This window comes from Lathyrus oleraceus, chromosome 1, assembly GCF_024323335.1.
Source record: "Lathyrus oleraceus cultivar Zhongwan6 chromosome 1, CAAS_Psat_ZW6_1.0, whole genome shotgun sequence".
Classification (NCBI taxonomy): Eukaryota; Viridiplantae; Streptophyta; class Magnoliopsida; order Fabales; family Fabaceae; genus Lathyrus; species Lathyrus oleraceus.
Genome location: NC_066579.1, coordinates 285,583,539 through 285,597,479, shown reverse-complemented (window position 1 = coordinate 285,597,479; position 13,941 = coordinate 285,583,539). Strand labels below are relative to the sequence as shown.

General features: G+C 29.0%; 2 non-coding genes across 2 annotated transcripts; both read left to right on the top strand.

Annotated features, from left to right (window-relative positions):
* Positions 1 to 374: 374 nt before the first annotated feature.
* TRNAT-AGU (transfer RNA threonine (anticodon AGU)) lies at positions 375 to 447 on the top strand. The gene has a single exon. It is a non-coding gene; the product is annotated as a tRNA-Thr (tRNA).
* Positions 448 to 2,508: 2,061 nt separating this feature from the next.
* TRNAT-AGU (transfer RNA threonine (anticodon AGU)) lies at positions 2,509 to 2,581 on the top strand. The gene has a single exon. It is a non-coding gene; the product is annotated as a tRNA-Thr (tRNA).
* Positions 2,582 to 13,941: the final 11,360 nt, after the last annotated feature.

Sequence of the window (13,941 nt, the reverse complement as noted above, 5' to 3'; positions counted from 1 at the left end):
AACTTTTGTACATTCTTTCAAGCATATTTGTTTGGAGAAACTCAAATATTATTTGAATAAGAATCAGTTTAACCCATGGCATGAAAGTGATTCATCTCTAGATTTACTAGCGTTTAGTTATAATTTATTGGTTCTTTGGAAATGAACAACATTTGGCATAATTGTAAAACTATAGTGAAAAATATTAAATTTTTTGCCGCTCATATCCTTTATGGAGGGAAACTAATGTGATGATAACGTAGCAAGCATTGGTCTTTCTTTCGATAATTTTACTTATTAGAATGGTTTGTGTTCTTATTTGAAATATTTGCTTCGAACAAACTTAGTTCGCCATGTTATATGGTTTTTTAATCAAACTAACTGAGTTATAAAATGGGGATGTAGCTCAGATGGTAGAGCGCTCGCTTAGTATGCGAGAGGTACGGGGATTGATACCCCGCATCTCCATAAATAAGTAATTGGAGAAGAAAACAAACTATCAAATATTTGTTTAATTGAAATTTAATGAATTTAAAAAATATTTATATTTTAAGGGTGAGGAGTTAGCCTTCTTTCTCGCTGACTCAATATGAGAATTCGACATTCAAGAGAAAAATTTAGTTGAATTTTATTGTTTTGAGAGAATATTTATAGATAAATATTTAAATAATTTTGAGAATTTTTTTTAACTTAATAAAGAGATTACTATTTTTAATATTACTAAAAAGAACAAAAATATATGTTGACTTAAAATTTATTTTTAGGATAAAATATTTTTCTTAACTTAACAAAGAGATCACTAATTTTAATATGCCTAAAAATAATAAAAATATCAATTTAGTTAATATTTAGTGTTTTGAGATAACATTTATAGGTAAATATTTAAATAATTGTGAAAATGTTTTTATAACTTAAGAAGGAGATCACTAATTTTGATATTCTTAAAAAGAAGAATATTCAAATTATTATTTATTGTCTCAAAAGATTTGTCTCTTTAAAATATCAATGCATCTTTTTACTATTATATCCTTATTAACTTATTTCATTTCAAATAAAAGTTCCATTAACTATAATTTTTAAGGAAATTATATCATCATACTGAACATAACTGATCATTATCTTAAAAATGTTGCAAAATTAAAAGAGGAGATTTATGATGAGTGTGAGCGAGTATGAATTAATATTTAACTGATAGAATTATTTTAATTTTCAATTTTTAATTATCCATCGATTAGATATTATTCTTAGTCAAATTATCCAAATCAGGTTAGATATTATTCTTTACCGCCCATCAATTATCCATCTTGTAAATGGGACAGGGAGGTCCAAGAGCATAAGATGTGGGAGAAAGCTCACCACATAATTCTAATTGTCCGAGGAAGACTTCTTACTCTAAGAAAAAACTACAAAGTCGCCACCAACCTTTATTTATTACAAAGGAAAGGGAAAATATTGATAAAATCCTTAACAGAAAAAAGAAGATTGTCGTCGCAACCAAATTCGGGTTCGGTCTTGCATCTCTCCTTTATATGTAAGTGAGTGCGTCTCATTTCGAAGTTGACGCAATTCGATTGATGGACTTTCCCCAGTGGTATCAATAAGGAGTATCAGGATATTTCTTAGTTCTGGAACCTCTGGAATCGTCTCAATTTGATGTACTTTTTAGATATATGGAGATATGGAATAAAAAGATTCAATTATGAAATTTAGGAGGAATCAATTGTAGATTCTCACTGACAGCACCAATGTTCAATGGTTGAATAAGAATGTGAGAGGTATCTCATAGTATGGAAGAGGATGCTTGCGGCTCTGATGTGGAGAAAGAGGTGGACCTTTAAGGTTAGCACAACAACGCTCAAGTTAGTTATGGGAAACCTCAAGGTGAATAATATCTTGGGAAAATGAGTCTCATACCAGCTTTGGCGCGAAAGAGGAGTATTTAAAAGTAGAGAATAATTGGTCCTTTATAATATTCTTTTTGGGCTTTGGTATGACTCGAAATATCTGCTTTTTTAAAGTAGTTTTATGGCAGCCTCCAATTGATAGATGTAAGAAGGGAAATACTAAAGGTTCATCAATCAGTGCTTCTTCAGCGTGTGGATGTATGTTCAGAAACATGGATGTTTATTTCCTATGATTCTTTTCTAAGAAGTTGAACTTTTGTACATTCTTTCAAGCATATTTGTTTGGAGAAACTCAAATATTATTTGAATAAGAATCAGTTTAACCCATGGCATGAAAGTGATTCATCTCTAGATTTACTAGCGTTTAGTTATAATTTATTGGTTCTTTGGAAATGAACAACATTTGGCATAATTGTAAAACTATAGTGAAAAATATTAAATTTTTTGCCGCTCATATCCTTTATGGAGGGAAACTAATGTGATGATAACGTAGCAAGCATTGGTCTTTCTTTCGATAATTTTACTTATTAGAATGGTTTGTGTTCTTATTTGAAATATTTGCTTCGAACAAACTTAGTTCGCCATGTTATATGGTTTTTTAATCAAACTAACTGAGTTATAAAATGGGGATGTAGCTCAGATGGTAGAGCGCTCGCTTAGTATGCGAGAGGTACGGGGATTGATACCCCGCATCTCCATAAATAAGTAATTGGAGAAGAAAACAAACTATCAAATATTTGTTTAATTGAAATTTAATGAATTTAAAAAATATTTATATTTTAAGGGTGAGGAGTTAGCCTTCTTTCTCGCTGACTCAATATGAGAATTCGACATTCAAGAGAAAAATTTAGTTGAATTTTATTGTTTTGAGAGAATATTTATAGATAAATATTTAAATAATTTTGAGAATTTTTTTTAACTTAATAAAGAGATTACTATTTTTAATATTACTAAAAAGAACAAAAATATATGTTGACTTAAAATTTATTTTTAGGATAAAATATTTTTCTTAACTTAACAAAGAGATCACTAATTTTAATATGCCTAAAAATAATAAAAATATCAATTTAGTTAATATTTAGTGTTTTGAGATAACATTTATAGGTAAATATTTAAATAATTGTGAAAATGTTTTATTAACTTAAGAAGGAGATCACTAATTTTGATATTCTTAAAAAGAAGAATATTCAAATTATTATTTATTGTCTCAAAAGATTTGTCTCTTTAAAATATCAATGCATCTTTTTACTATTATATCCTTATTAACTTATTTCATTTCAAATAAAAGTTCCATTAACTATAATTTTTAAGGAAATATATCATCGTAATGAACATAACTGATCATTATCTTAAAAACGTTGCAAAATTAAAAGAGGAGATTTATGATGAGTGTGAGCGAGTATGAATTAATATTTAACTGATTGAAACATTTTAATTTTCAATTATTAATTATCCATCAATTAGATATTATTCTTAGTCAAATTATCCAAATCAGGTTAGATATTATTCTTTACCGCCCATCATTTATCCATCTTGTAAATGGGACAGGGAGGTCCAAGAGCATAAGATGTGGGAGAAAGCTCACCACATAATTCTAATTGTCCGAGGAAGACTTCTTACTCTAAGAAAAAACTACAAAGTCACCACCAACCTTTATTTATTACAAAGGAAAGGGAAAATATTGATAAAATCCTTAACAGAAAAAAGAAGATTGTCGTCGCAACCAAATTCGGGTTCGGTCTTGCATCTCTCCTTTATATGTAAGTGAGTGCGTCTCATTTCGAAGTTGACGCAATTCGATTGATGGACTTTCCCCAATGGTATCAATAAGGAGTATCAGGATATTTCTTAGTTCTGGAACCTCTGGAATCGTCTCAATTTGATGTACTTTTTAGATATATGGAGATATGGAATAAAAAGATTCAATTATGAAATTTAGGAGGAATCAATTGTAGATTCTCACTAACAGCACCAATGTTCAATGGTTGAATAAGAATGAGAGAGGTATGTCATAGTATGGAAGATGATGCTTGCGGCTCTGATGTGGAGAAAGAGGTGGACCTTTAAGGTTAGCACAACAACGCTCAAGTTAGTTATGGGAAACCTCAAGGTGAATAATATCTTGGGAAAATGAGTCTCATACCAGCTTTGGCGCGAAAGAAGAGTATTTAAAAGTAGAGAATAATTGGTCCTTTATAATATTCTTTTTGGGCTTTGGTATGACTCGAAATATCTGCTTTTTTAAAGTAGTTTTATGGCAGCCTCCAATTGATAGATGTAAGAAGGGAAATACTAACGGTTCATCAATCAGTGCTTCTTCAGCGTGTGGATGTATGTTCAGAAACATGGATGTTTATTTCCTAGGATTCTTTTCTAAGAAGTTGAACTTTTGTACATTCTTTCAAGCATATTTGTTTGGAGAAACTCAAATATTATTTGAATAAGAATCAGTTCAACCCATGGCATGAAAGTGATTCATCTCTAGATTTACTAGTGTTTAGTTATAATTTATTGCTTCCTTGGAAATGAACAACATTTGGCATAATTGTAAAACTATATTGAAAAATATTAAGTTTTTTGCCGCTCATATCTTTTATGGACGGAAACTAATGTGGTGATAACGTAGCAAGCATTGGTCTTTCTTTCGATAATTTTACTTATTAGAATAGTTTGTGTTCTTATTTGAAATATTTGCTTCGAACAAACTTAGTTCGCCATGTTATATGGTTTTTTAATCAAACTAACTGAGTTATAAAATGGGGATGTAGCTCAGATGGTAGAGCGCTAGTTTAATATGCGAGAGGTACGGGGATTGATACCCCGCAGCACTATAAATAAGTAATTGGAGAAGAAAAAAAACTATCAAATATTTGTTTAATTGAAATTTAATGAATTTAGAGAATATTTATATTTTAAGGGTGAGGAGTTAACCTTCTTTCTCGCTCACTCAATATGAGAATTCGACATTCAAGAGAAAATTTTAGTTGAAATTTATTGTTTTGAGAGAATATTTATAGATAAATATTTAAATAATTTTGAGAATTTTTTTTAACTTAATAAAGAGATTACTAATTTTAATATTACTAAAAAGAACAAATATATATGTTGACTTAAAATTTATTTTTAGGATAAAATATTTTTCTTAACTTAACAAAGAGATCACTAATTTTAATATGCCTAAAACTAATAAAAATATCAATTTAGTTAAAATTTAGTGTTTTGAGATAACATTTATAGGTAAATATTTAAATAATTGTGAAAATGTTTTATTAACTTAAGAAGGAGATCACTAATTTTGATATTCTTAAAAAGAATAATATTCAAATTATTATTTATTGTCTCAAATGATTTGTCTCTTTAAAATATCAATGCATCTTTTTACTATTATATCCTTATTAACATATTTCATTTCAAATAAAAATTCCATTAACTATAATTTTTAAGGAAATATATCATCGTAATGAACATAACTGATCATTATCTTTAAAATGTTGCAAAATTAAAAGAGGACATTTATGATGAGTGTGAGGGACTATGAATTAATATTTGACTGATTGAAACATTCTAATTTTCAATTATTAATTATCCATCAATTAGATATTATTCTTAGTCAAATTATCCAAATCCGGTTAGATATTATAGGTCCAATAGCATAAGATGTGGGAGAAATTTATTGTTTTGAGAGAATATTTATAGATATATATTTAAATAATTTTGAGAATTTTTCTTAACTTAATAAAGAGATTACTAATTTTAATATTACTAAAAAGAACAAAAATATATGTTGAGTTAAAACTTATTTTTATGAGAAAATATTTTTCTTAACTTAACTAAGAGATCACTAATTTTAATATTCCTAAAAATAATAAAAATATTTATAGGTAAATATTTAAATAATTGTGAAAATGTTTTCTTAACTTAAGAAGGAGATCACTAATTTTGATATTCTTAAAAAGAATAATATTCAAATTATTATTTATTCTCTCGAATGATTTGTCTCTTTAAAATATCAATGCCTCTTTTTACTATTATATCCTTATTAACTTATTTCATTTCAAATAAAAATTCCATTAACTATAATTTTTAAGGAAATTATATCATCGTAATGAACATAACTGATCATTATCTTAAAAATGTTGCAAAATTAAAAGAGGACATTTACGATGAGTGTGACAGAGTATGAATTAATATTTGACTGATTGACACATTCTAATTTTCAATTATTAATTATCCATCTATTAGATATTATTCTTTATCAAATTATCCAAATCCGGTTAGATATTATTCTTTACCGCCCATCAATTATCCATCTTGTAAATGGCACAGGGAGGTCCAATAGCATAAGATGTGGGGGAAAGCTCACCACATCATTCTAATTGTCCGAGGAAGACTTCTCACTCTACGAAAAAAATACAAAGTCGCCACCAAACTTCATTTATTGCAAAGGAAAGGGAAAATATTGATAAAATCCTTAACAGAAAAAAGAAGATGGTCGTTGCAACGAAATTCGGGTTCGGTCTTGCATCTCTTCATTATACGTTAGTGAGTGCGTCTCATTTCGAAGTTGACCCAGTTCAATTGAATGGACCTTCCCCACCGGTATCAATAAGGAGTATCATGATATTTCTTAGTTCTTGATCCTCTGGAATCGTCTCAATTTGATGTAATTTTTTAGATATATGGAGATCTGGAATAAAAAGATTCAATTATGAAATTTAGTTGGAATCAATTGTAGATTCTCACAGACGGCGCCAATGTTCAATGTTGGAATAAGAATGAGAGAGGTATGTCATAGTATGGAAGATGATGCTTGCAGCTCTGATGTGGAGAAAGGGGTGGACCTTCAAGGTTAGCACAACAACGCTCAAGTTAGTTATGGGAAACCTCAAGGTGAATAATATCTTGGGAAAATGAGTCTCATACCAACTTTGGCCTGAAAGAGGATTATTTAAAAGGAGAGAATAGTTGGTCCTTCATAATATTCTTTTTGGACTTTGGTTTGACTCGAAATATCTTCTATTTTAAAGTAGTTGTATGGCAGCCTCCAATTGATAGATGTAAAAAGGGCAATACTAATGGTTCATCAATCAGTGCTTCATTAGCATGTGGATGTATGTTCAGAAACATGGATGTTTATTTCCTAGGCTTCTTTTCTAAGAAGTTGAACTTTTGTACATCCTTTCAAGCATAATTGCTTGGAAATGAAGAACATTTGGCATAATTGTAAAACTATAGTGAAAAATATTAAATTTTTCGCCGCTCATATCTTTTATGGAGGGAAACTAATGTGATGATAACGTAGCAAACATTAGTCTTTTTTTCAATAATTTTACTAATTGCAATGGTTTATGTTCTTATTTGAAATATTTGCTTCGAACAAACTTAGTTCGCCATGTTATATGGTTTTTTTAATAAAACTATCTGAGTTATGAAATGGGGAAGTAGCTCAGAGTGTAGAGCGCTCGCTTAGCATGCAAGAGGTACGAGGATTGATACCTCGCATCTCCATAAATAAGTAATTGGAGAAAAAAAACTATCAAATATTTGTTTAATCGAAATTTAATGAATTTAGAGAATATTTATATTTTAAAGGTGAGGAGTTAACCTACTCTCTCGCTCATTCATTATGAGAATTCGACATAAAAGAGAAAAAATTAGTTGAAATTTGTTGTTTTGAGAGAATATATATAGATAATTATTTAAATAGTTTTGAGAATCTTTCTTAACTTAATAAAGAGATTACTAATTTTAATATTACTAAAAAGAACAAAAATATATGTCGAGTTAAAATTTATTTTTAGGCGAAAATATTTTTTTTAACTTAACAAAGAGATCACTAATTTTAATATTCCTAAAACTAATAAAAATATCAATTGAGTTAAAATTTAGTGTTTTGAGATAATATTTATAGATAAATATTTAAATAATTGTGAAAATGTTTTCTTAACTTAAGAAGGAGATCACTAATTTTGAGATTCTTAAAAAGAGTAATATTCAAATTATTATTTATTGTCTCAAATGATTTGTCTCTTTAAAATATCGATGCATCTTTTTACTATTATATGCTTATTAACGTATCTCATTTCAAATCAAAATTCCATTAACTATAATTTTTAAGGAAATTATATCATCGTAATGAGTGTGAGAGAGTATGAATTAATATTTGACTGATTGATACATTCTAATTTTCAATTATTAATTATCCATCGAATAGTTATTATTCTTAGTCAAATTATCCAAATCAGGTTAAATATTATTCTTTACCGCCCATCAACTATCCATCTTGTAAATGGGACAAGGAGGTCCAATAACATAAGATGTGGGAGAAAGCTCACTCTAAGAAAAAATAAAAAGTCGCCAGCAACCTTTATTTATTACAATGGAAAGGGAAAATATTGATAAAATCCTTAACAGAAAAACGAAGATGGTCGTCGCAACCAAATTCGGGTTCGGTCTTGCATCTCTCCATTCTATGTTAGTGACTTCATCTCATTTCGAAGTTGACGAAATTCGATTGAATGGACTTTTCCCAACGGTATCAATAAGGAGTATCAGGATATTTCTTAGTTCTGGAATCGTCTCAATTTGATGTAATTTTTAGATATATGCAGATCTGGAATAAAAAGATTCAATTATGAAATTTAGGAGGAATCAATTGTAGATTCTCACAGACGGCGCCAATGTTCAATGGTGGAATAAGAATGAGAGAGGTATGTCATAGTATGGATGATGATGCTTGCGGCTCTGATGTGGAGAAAGAGATGGACCTTCAAGGTTAGCACAACAACGCTCAAGTTAGTTATGGGGAACCTCAAGGTGAATAATATCTTGAGAAAATGAGTCTCATACCACCTTTCGCGCGAAAGAGGAGTATTTAAAAGGAGATAATAATTGGTCCTTCATAATCTTATTTTTGGGATATGGTCTGGCTCGAAATATCTGCTTTTTTAAAGTAGTTTTATGGCAGCCTCCAATTGATAGATGTAAAAAGGGCAATACGAATGGTTCATCAATCAGTGCTTCTTCAGCATGTGGATGTATGTTCAGAAACATGGATGTTTATTTCCTAGGCTTCTTTTCTAAGAAGTTGAACTTTTGTACATCCTTTCAAGCTGAATTGTTTGGAGAAACTCAAATATTATTATGAATAAGAATTAGTTCAACCCATGGCATAAAAGTGATTCATCTCTAGTTTTAGTAGCGTTTAGTTATAATTTATTGGTTCCTTGGAAATGAAGAACATTTGGCATAATTGTAAAACTATATTGAAAAATATTAAATTTTTCGCCGCTTATATATTTTATGGAGGAAAACAAATGTGATGATAGCGTAGCAAACATTGGTCTTTCTATCAATAATTTTACTTATTAGAATGGTTTGTGTTCTTATTTGAAATATTTGCTTCGAACAAACTTAGTTCACCATGTTATATGGTTTTTTAATCAAACTAACTGAGTTATAAAATGGGGATGTAGCTCAGATTGTAAAGCGCTCGCTTAGTATGCGAGAGGTACGTGGATTGATACCCCGCATCTCCATAAATAAGTAATTGGAGAAGAAAAAAAACTATCAAATATTTGTTTAATTGAAATTTAATGAATTTAAAGAATATTTATATTTTAAGGGTGAGGAGTTAGCCTTCTTTCTCGCTCACTCAATATGAGAATTCGACATTCAAGAGAAAAATTTAGTTGAAATTTATTGTTTTGAGAGAATATTTATAGATAAATATTTAAATAATTTTGAGAATTTTTTTTAATTTAATAAAGAGATTACTAATTTTAATATTACTAAAAAGAACAAAAATATATGTTGACTTAAAATTTATTTTTAGGAGAAAATAATTTTCTTAACTTAACAAAGAGATCACTATTTTTTTGATATTCCTGAAAATAATAAAAATATTAATTGAGTTAAAATTTAGTGTTTTGAGAAAATATTTATAGGTAAATGTTTAAATAATTGTGAAAATGTTTTCTTAACTTAAGAAGGAGATCACTAATTTTGATATTCTTAAAAAGAATAGTATTCAAATTATTATCAATTGTCTCAAATGATTTGTCTCTTTAAAATATCAATGCATCTTTTTACTATTATATCCTTATTAACGTATTTCATTTCAAATAAAAATTCCATTAATTATAATTTTTAAGGAAATTATATCATTGTAATGAACATAACTGATTATTATGTTTAAAATGTTGCAAAATTAAAAGAGGACATTTATGATGAGTGCGAGAGAGTATGAATTAATATTTTACTGATTGAAACATTCTAATTTCAAATTATTAATTATCCACCGATTATATATTATTCTTAGTCAAAATATCCAAATCCGGTTAGATATTATTCTTTACCACCCATCAATTATCCATCTTGTAAGTGGGACAAGGAGGTCCAATAGCATAAGATGTGGGAGAAAGCTCACCACATCATTCTAATTGTCCAAGGAAGACTTCTCACTCTACGAAAAAACTACAAAGTCGCCACCAAACATCATTTATTGCAAACAAAGGGAAAATATTGATAAAATCTTTAACAAAAAAACGAAGATCGTCGTCACAACCAAATTCGGGTTCGGTCTTGCATATCTCCATTCTATGTTAGTGAGTGCGTCTCATTTCGAAGTTGATGCGGTTCGATTGAATAGATCTTCCCCAACGGTATCAATAGGAAGTATCAGGATACGCCTTAGTTCAAGAACCTCTGGAATCATCCCCATTTGATGTAATTTTTAGATATACGAAGATCTGGAATAAAAAGATTCGATAATGAAATTTAGTAGGAATCAATTATAGATTCTCACAAATGGCGCCAATGTTCAATGGTGGAATAAGAATGAGAGAGGTATGTCATAGTATGGAAGATGATGCTTGCAGCTCTGATGTGGAGAAAGGGGCGGACCTTCAAGGTAAGCATAATAACGCTCAAGTTAGTTATGGGAAACCTCAAGGTGAATAATATCTTGGGAAAATGAGTCTCATACCAGCTTTGGCGCGAAAGAGGAGTATTTAAAAGGAGAGAATAATTGGTCCTTCATAATCTTCTTTTCGAGCTTTGGTCTGGATCGAAATATCTGCTTTTTTAAAGTAGTTTTATGGCAGTCTCCAATTGATAGATGTAAAAAGGGCATTACTAATGGTTCATCGATCAGTGCTTCTTTAGCATGTGGATGTATGTTCAGAAATATGGATGTTTATTTCCTAGGCTTCTTTTCTAAGAATTTGAACTTTTGTACATCCTTTCAAGAAGAATTGTTTGGAGAATCTCAAATATTATTGTGAACAAGAATCAGTTCAAGCCATGGCATGAAAGTGATTTATCTCTAGTTTTACTAGGGTTTAGTTATAACTTATTGGTTCCTTAGAAATGAAGAACATTTGGCATAATTGTAAAACTATAGTGAAAAATATTAAATTTTTCGCCGCTCAGATCTTTTATGGAGGGAAACTAATGTGATTATAACGTAGCAAACATTGGTCTTTCTTTCAATAATTTTACTTATTGGAATGGTTTGTGTTCTTATTTGAAATATTTGCTCCGAACAAACTTAGTTCGCCGTGTTATATGGTTTTTTTAATAAAACTAAATGAGTTATAAAATAGGGATGTAGCTCAGATGGTAGAGCGTTCTCTTAGCATGCGAGAGGTACGGGGAAAAAACTATAAAATATTTGTTAAATTGAAATTTAATGAATTGAGAGAAATTTATATTTTAAAAGTGAGGAGTTAACCTTCTTTCTCGCGCATTCAATATGAGAATTCGACATTTAAGAGAAAAATTTAGTTGAAATTTATTTTTTAAGAGAATATTTACAGATAAATATTTAAATAATTTTAAGAATTTTTCTTAACTTAATAAAGAGATACAAATTTTAATATTACTAAAAAGAACAAAAATATATGTTGAGTTAAAATTTATTTTTTGAGAAAATATTTTTCTTAACTTAACAAAGAGATCATTAATTTTAATATTCCTAAAAATAATAAAAATATTTATAGGTAAATATTTAAATAATTATGAAAATGTTTTCTTCACTTAAGAAGGAGATCACTAATTTTGATATTCTTAAAAAGAATAATATTCAAATTATTATTTATTGTCTCAAATGATTTGTCTCTTTAAAATATCAATGCCTCTTTTTACTATTATATCCTTATTAACTTATTTCATTTCAAATAAAAATTCCACTAACTATAATTTTTAAGGAAATTATATCATCGTAATGAACATAACTGATCATTATCTTAAAAATGGTTCAAAATTAAAAGAGGACATTTATGATGAGTGTGAGAGAGCATGAGTTAACATTTGACTGATTGACACATTATAATTTTCAATTATTAATTATCCATCGATTAGATATTATTCTTTGTCAAATTATCCAAATCCAGTTAGATATTGATCTTTACAGCCCATCAATTATCCATCTTGTAAATGGGACAAGGAGGTCCAATAGTATAGGATGTGGGATAAAGCTCACCACATCAGTCTAATTGTCCGAGGTAGACTTCTTACTCTACGAAAAAACACAAAGTCGGCACCAAACTTTATTTATTGCAAAGGAAAGGGAAAATATTGATAAAATCCTTAACAGAAAAAAGAAGATGGTCGTCGCAACCAAATTTGGGTTCGGTCTTGCAACTCTCCATTCTACGTTAGTGAATGCGTCTCATTTCGAAGTTGACCCAGTTCCATTGAATAGACCTTCCCCAACGTTATCAATAAGCAGTATCAGGGTACGTCTTAGTTCAGTAACCTCTGGAATAGTCTCCATTTGATGTAATTTTTAGATATATGGAGATCTGGAATAAAAATATATAATTATGAAATTTAGTAGGAATCAATTGTAGATTCTCACAGACGGCGCCAATGTTCAATGGTGGAATAAGAATGAGAGAGGTATGTCATAGTATGGAAGATGATGCTTGCAGCTCTGATGTGGAGAAAGGGGTGAACCTTAAAGGTTAGCAAAACAACGCTCAAGCTAGTTTGGGAAACCTCAAGGTGAATAATATCATGAGAAAATGAGTCTCATACCAGCTTTGGCGCGAAAGACGAGTATTTAAAAGGAGAAAATAATTGATCCTCATAATCTTGTTTTTGGGCTTTGGTCTGGCTCGAAATATCTGCTATTTTAAAGTAGTTTTATGGCAGCCTCTAATTGATAGATGTAAAAATGGCAATACTAATGGTTCATCAATCAGTGCTTCTTCAGCGTGTGAATGTATGTTCAGAAACATGAATGTTTATTTCCTAGGCTTCTTTCCTAAGTTGGACTTTTGTACATTCTTTCAAGCAGAATTGTTTGGAGAAACTCAAATATTATTGTGAATAAGAATCAGTTCAATCCATGGCATGAAAATGATTCATCTCTAGTTTTAGTAGCGTTTAGTTATAATTTATTGGCTCCTTGGAAATGAAGAACATTTGGCCTAATTGTAAAACTATATTGAAAAATATTAAATTGTTCGTCGCTCATATCTTTTATGGAGGGAAAGTAATGTGATGATAGCGTAGCAAACATTTGTCTTTCTTTCAATAATTTTACTTATTGGAATGGTTTGTGTTCTTATTTGAAATATATGCTTCGAACAAACTTAGTTCGTCATGTTATTTGGTTTTTTAATAAAACTAATTGAGTTATAAAATGGGGATGTAGATCAGATGGTAGAGCGCGTTAACCTTCTTTCTCGCTCATTCAATATGAGAATTCAACATTCAAGAGAAAATTTTAGTTGAAATTTGTTGTTTTAAGAGAATATTTATAGATAAATATTTAAATAATTTTGAGAATTTTTCTTAACTTAATAAAGAGATTACTAATTTTAATATTACTAAAAAGAACAAAAATATATGTTGAGTTAAAATTTATTTTTATGAGAAAATATTTTTCTTAACTTAACAAAGAGATCACTAATTTTAATATTCCTAAAAATAATAAAAATATTTATAGGTAAATATTTAAATAATTATGAAAATGTTTTCTTCACTTAAGAAGGAGATCACTAATTTTGATATTCTTAAAAAGAATAATATTGAAATTATTATTTATTGT